Source organism: Octopus bimaculoides, chromosome 11, assembly GCF_001194135.2.
Source record: "Octopus bimaculoides isolate UCB-OBI-ISO-001 chromosome 11, ASM119413v2, whole genome shotgun sequence".
In the NCBI taxonomy this organism is placed as follows: domain Eukaryota; kingdom Metazoa; phylum Mollusca; class Cephalopoda; order Octopoda; family Octopodidae; genus Octopus; species Octopus bimaculoides.
Genome location: NC_068991.1, coordinates 3,517,808 through 3,523,924, shown reverse-complemented (window position 1 = coordinate 3,523,924; position 6,117 = coordinate 3,517,808). Strand labels below are relative to the sequence as shown.

General features: G+C 38.7%; 2 non-coding genes across 2 annotated transcripts; both read right to left on the bottom strand.

The window, feature by feature from the left end:
• Positions 1-1,079: 1,079 nt before the first annotated feature.
• Positions 1,080-1,151, bottom strand: Trnae-cuc (transfer RNA glutamic acid (anticodon CUC)). The gene has a single exon. It is a non-coding gene; the product is annotated as a tRNA-Glu (tRNA).
• Positions 1,152-4,995: 3,844 nt separating this feature from the next.
• On the bottom strand, positions 4,996-5,067 carry Trnae-cuc (transfer RNA glutamic acid (anticodon CUC)). Its single transcript has one exon. It is a non-coding gene; the product is annotated as a tRNA-Glu (tRNA).
• Positions 5,068-6,117: the final 1,050 nt, after the last annotated feature.

Sequence of the window (6,117 nt, the reverse complement as noted above, 5' to 3'; positions counted from 1 at the left end):
ATCCACTCACAAGGCTTTGGTCGGCCTGAGGCTATAGTAGAAGACACTTACCAAAGGTGCCACGCAGTGAGACTGAACCCGGCATCACGTGGTTGGTAAGCAAGCTACTTACCACATCCAGCATGGTTTGTTTTCTTTCTCAATTAAGACTATGTCTGGCTTCCTGTTCTTTATCTCATGGTTGCACTGAATCATAAAATCCCAAAGGATCTTTGCATTTCTATTTTCGACGATGCCTTCAGGTTTGTGGTCATATCAATTTTTTGCTCTGTCAAGTCCATACTTGTTATAAAGTGTACAGTGGACAAGCCTGGCTATATTGTCGTGGCGTCTCTTATATTCCTTTATTATTATTATTATTATTATTATTATTATTATTATTATTATTATTATTATTATTATTATTCACATTATTGTTTGGATTCTCGATGAATTGTTATCGCTTCAGCAAATATATTGTTGACTGATGTTCTATAAACGAGAGCCATTAACCTCGTACAGATACAGTGATCAGGAATAACTTTGACTGATGAGACACTCAATGAGGTTGAAATACGGCAGTATCTCAAAGTCTCTTTACATCAACAAATCGGATGTGCTGTGAACACACATCGAACAGTAACCTATATACCATCAACTCGTAATACGACGATAATATATAAGTTTAAGAAAATTATATTTAGAAATCCCAATTATGTTTAAACATCAGAAATCTTTTTCCCTATTTTGAGAGCAATCCTCGTACATTTCACTATCAATTTAGTTTGCTTAAAGTGAACGATTATCGCATAATTCAGGTGAAAATAAAGAAACCATTCATTTACTTATTTATTAGTTTTAGTAAAAATAAATAAATAAAAAAATAAATAAATAAATGAGTGGAAATCAGACCGGTGAGTATGTTAAATTAGTAAGGCACTAAAAGAGAATGACTCTCCCCAGACACAATAAAATATGCTTCAACATACGAATTCACATAAAGAATCTTGCAAGCCATATGCAAAAACGAAATAACGAAACCAGTTATTATCATACACCCAAAAGGAAAAAAAAACACACACACAAACAAACAAAAGCTTTTCCCAAGCGGGGAATCGAACCCCGGCCGCCGCGGTGAGAGCGCGGAATCCTAACCACTAGACCACTTGGGAAGCTGACAGCGGAAGCTGAAAATTTGATATATACAGAATTATTTGCAACTGCTTGTAAAGAGTCGCGTTTGTCTGTTGGCGTTAAGTAAAGTAGGTAACTTCATGTTCAATCGAGATAAACACGATAAAGTACATGCAAAATAAAGTACATGACATCGTTTTTTTCCTTTCCAATCCAGAAGAAGAGTCCACTTCTTTGTGGGTAGAGTAGATATAATTATTTGCAGTTGAATGGAAAGTGGACAGTGAAACTTTGAATCCAGTTGAAGTTTAGTATTTCGCAATAGATTTATGAAAAAGGTATTTTGACCCCATCATCTTTAATAAACTTCAACGTAGAGTAAAGATTCTAATATAGTTAATGTTCAAAATATTCGTCTACGTTGCTCAAATACATGCCACTGGACACTCTTAGTTATTTCCCTAAGTAAATTTTTACTTAAATTATGCAAAGAGCTATAAATGTATTCTACTTTTTTTTGTAAAAGTTTGGCAACAGGAAATAGGATTGAATAAATGTCGAGTTAATGACGCTTATTGAGCCAGAAACACGCCTCCGCGATTGTCTTATTTCCAGATAATGAACCTGTTCTTTTCCGTAACAGCTTGTCAACTTCCAGAATTCTTGAATCTTGTGATTATCTCCCCTGCTCAAGCGAAGCTGATCTTGCCATTTGGTAATTATGATACTCAGCCCGAGTAGGAGATAATTTTTGCTTTTTTAAATCAAGAACTTATTTTGTATAGTATTTGATATGACTATTTTTTCTAAGGTTATATAATCTATATTTACGGACAAACATAAGTGTACAGAGAAGAGGAAATGAAACTGGAGAAGCGTTGAAACTCAGTATATGCAGGAACCCTACGTACAAATATAACTTAATTCAACCGGCCCTCCGTCGGTTACGACGACGAGTGTTCAAGATGATCCAATTAACGCAACAGCCAACTTGTGAAGTTAACCTGCAAGTGGCTGAGCACTCCACAGACATGCGTACTTTTAATATAGTTCTAGAGGGAGAAGGAACATGACACACAATGTGACAACGCCGGCCCTTTGAAATGCAGGTACTACTCATTTTTGCCAACTAAGTAAATTGGAACAACGTGAAATAAAGTGACTTGCACACGGATACAACGCACCGCCGGGAATCGAGTTCACGGCCTTACAACCGTGAGCCGAATTGCCTTACCACTAAGCCACGCGCCTTCACATGTACGAAAATAAATGCACACGGAAATGAAATAGAAACGAAAAGCGATAATTTCGTCGACTAAGTTGGACATGTTCAGCCACAGTAAAAGTGTTTTCCCTCGTGAACGTTCGTACAAAGTGGTGACGCTTTGCTTGGTAAACATGACACTAAGATCTCATTTTAACACGTAGCCAGGTCTAGTTTTCGACCAACAATCAAACGCTTGTTTATAATCGAAAATGGTTACGAACCTATTTTAAATTTCTCATTCAGAATAAAGTTTGGCGTTTCTCGTATTAATTGTTGTTAATTATTTTTATAATTACAACAGAATATTGAACTTTGAGCCTCTGCTTTACGTTGAACAATAAATAATGACTTGTAAAGAGAAAATAATTCTGCAAACTGGAAGGCTGTTAAGTGACTTGGCACGAAAGTGATACAAACATTATTCTGATATAATATACGAAGGGGGAAAGCCCCACTGCTGTTGCTGTCTTCGTTTCTGCCCACTAACACTACTTGGGTTTCGATGTCTCACGGTCAGTTGGTGACTCCTTGGTCCTCAATGTAATAAGTGTTTCCAGGACTTCAACGGTAGGATAAAATGCAATCCCGAAGATAGCTGGTACGATTTAAACTCGGTCAATAATCTTTCTGCTCTAGGCACAAGGTCCGGAATTTTGGGGAAGGGGCCAGTCGATTAGATCGACCTCAGTATGCAACTGGTACTTAATTTATCGACCTCGAAGGGATAAAAGGCAATGTCGACCTCGGCGGAATTTGAACTCAGAACGTAAAGACAGACGAAATATCGCTAAGCATTTCGCCCGGCGTGCTAACGTTTCTGTTAGCTCACCCCGCCTTTCGAACGCGGTCAATAATGAACAAAATAATTATTGTTCAGTGGATTACCATTTGTGCCAACGTCAAAGACCAATAATAATGACTTCAAATTTTGACGAAGAGCCGGCAGTTTCAGTGGAAGTCTAAATCGATTACATTAGCCCCAGTGCATGACTAGTACTTATTCTATTTATCCCGAAAGAATGAAAGGCAAAGTTTTGGCGGAATTTGACCTCAAAACATAGGGGCGGACGAAATGCCGATAAGCATTTAGTCCGGTGTGCTAACAATTCTGTCAGGTCACGATAAGGATATTGCAATAAATTGTATTAAAACAATAGTAATGATAACGAGTTCAAATTTCGTGGTCAAGGTCGGTAATTTTAGTCACATGATTGTGTATATTATGATTTAAGTTTGAATATTTTCGAAATATCTAAGGATTGGCGTTAAAGTCTTATATTGTATATTTCAGAAGATTAATGAAGTTGGTGGATTTAGTAATCATTAATCGTCTTTATGCAGTATCTTGTAAGAAGCAAATCGATTCTGTTTCCCCAGCGCAGCAGAGCAAGCGAGGTTGTTATATATCTAATTATACAAAAAAAAAAAAAAAGTATTTAAACGACAAAACGTCAAAGCTAGCTACAGTTGCATGACTAATGTTGGTAACACCATCGCAAGTGACAAGCACTTCGTACCAACCAATCAGCAGCCCAATCCGCTTAATAAGCTCCCAGAACGGAAACCGATTCTATGGACAGTTATCCGAATAATTGCGTGCAAGGCTTAGATTAAGGATTAAGAAGTTTGCTTCGCGAGCACGTGGTTTCGAGTAGAGTCTCTCCAAGCGGTAGCTTGGGCAAGTGTCTACTACTATAGCCTCATGCTAACCAATGCCTTGTAAGTGAATTTCGTTGACGGAAACTGTGTGGCAGCCCGTAGTATATGTATGTGTCTTTGTGATCGTGTTTTCCCCCTCTCCCCACTCCTACCCACGTTTTGACAAGGTGTGTTAGTTTACTTACGTCCCCTTAACATAGCGCTGCGGCAAATGATATCGATAGAATAAGTACCAGACTTCAAAGGCATAAATACTGGGGTCATTTTATCCGACAAAAACCCCCTTCAAGGCGGTGCTCCAGTATGGCCGCTATCCAATGACTTTAACAAGTAAAAGATAAAGACACCATCAACTGGTAATCTAACGAACATTCGTTAGATACCGTGATTATCAAGAGGAGAAGGGTGGAGAAATGGTGGGGGGAGGGTCATGCTTGAAATTTCGAGGAATGAATTGTCATTTTTTGTTCTTGCATTTGGTTTGAAAGATTCTTGATTTGAACTCCTGTGTTGAAACATTGTATAACGGGAGGGTCATTATGTCGATGTAAGCTGCGAATAGTGACAAAAGGGACTTTGAGAAATCTAGTTGATTGATTGATTGACCAAATCATTAATCAAAAGAATCGATTGGTTCATTGGATAAATGGTTAACCAACTGACAAATGAAAATCAAGAAGTGAAAGAGAATCAGGAGAGTGTGCTTATTATTAGCATAATCACCACCGCCCCCACAAGATACAACAGAATGTTTTAACAACAACTCACATGAAAAGCCTTGCAAACGAAATCCCCACAGCATTTTGATGACAGAGTATTTATTTAGAGTAATTCAGCCATATAATTACTACGTAATTGATGGGAGTATAAGAAAATTCGTTTATCATAACATCAAACTAAAAAAAAAAAAAAATGAAAAGAGTTAACGTAAGAAAAAATTTGATAAAAATAGCTATTTCCCAAGCGGGGAATCGAACCCCGGCCGCCGCGGTGAGAGCGCGGAATCCTAACCACTAGACCACTTGGGAAGCTGACGGTAACAGCTGTAAAATATCGTTATATGCTTATAAACAATAAATGGATGCTGATGGTTGTCGTCAAGCACTAGGAGAGACAATTGTTAATACTAATAGTAATAGTAACTGTAGTAGCAGCAGCAGCAGCAGTAGTAGTAGTAGTAGTCACTGCTTGTGCATTATGTCATAGACAAAGACTGTTGTTGTTTAGTAGCGTGTCGGACTGATAAACAAACCTCTGATCGAAAGCATTCCAAACGTGACCATTCCGCCTTATTTAAAGGCGATTCTAGGACAGCATTATCATAATATGTCCTTTATCGTTTACTTGCTTCACTCATTGGAATGCGGCCAAGCTGGGGCAACGCCTTGACGGGTTTAGTCAGACACATTGACCTCAGTACATTTTTTTTTAAAATGTCTAGTACTTATTCTATCGTAAACAAACGAACACCGGTTGCCAAGCTGTGGTGGGGACAAACAGACAGACACCCACACACACATACATACACACACGATGGGCTTCCCCACAGTTTCCGCCTATCAAACTCACTCACGCGCTATTGGTTAGCCCAGGGCTACAGCAGAAGACCCTCGCTTGCCTAAGGCGCAGCGCAATGGGACTGAACCCCAAACCTCGTGGTTACACTGGAAAGCGAGCTTCTTGACCACACAACCATGCCTCGTAAGTCTTGATATGCAGAAGAGATGCTGCTATTTCTAGCAGCTTTAATGACCACAGAAGCAGCTCTGTCGAGGCTCGTTGTTGTCTTCGCGCTGTTTAGCCCTAGGTCAACCATGATCGAGTAAATTTATAAATAAAAAGCGTTCCCAGCTGTGTTAGATATGCGTTGTTAGTTTTTCAGGCATCGTATATCTAGGTGTACATTGTCCAGTGCGTTTTTTTTTTATCCAAAAATGGTAGTGTGACATTAGAAGGGAAGATTTGGTTGTTATTTTTAGCAAGTCGAGCGACTACCTACGATCTGTAATAGTATTAGCAGTGACTGGTTACAGACGAGACGAGTCATCGAGATTAAATAAATAAATGCGATTAAGAAG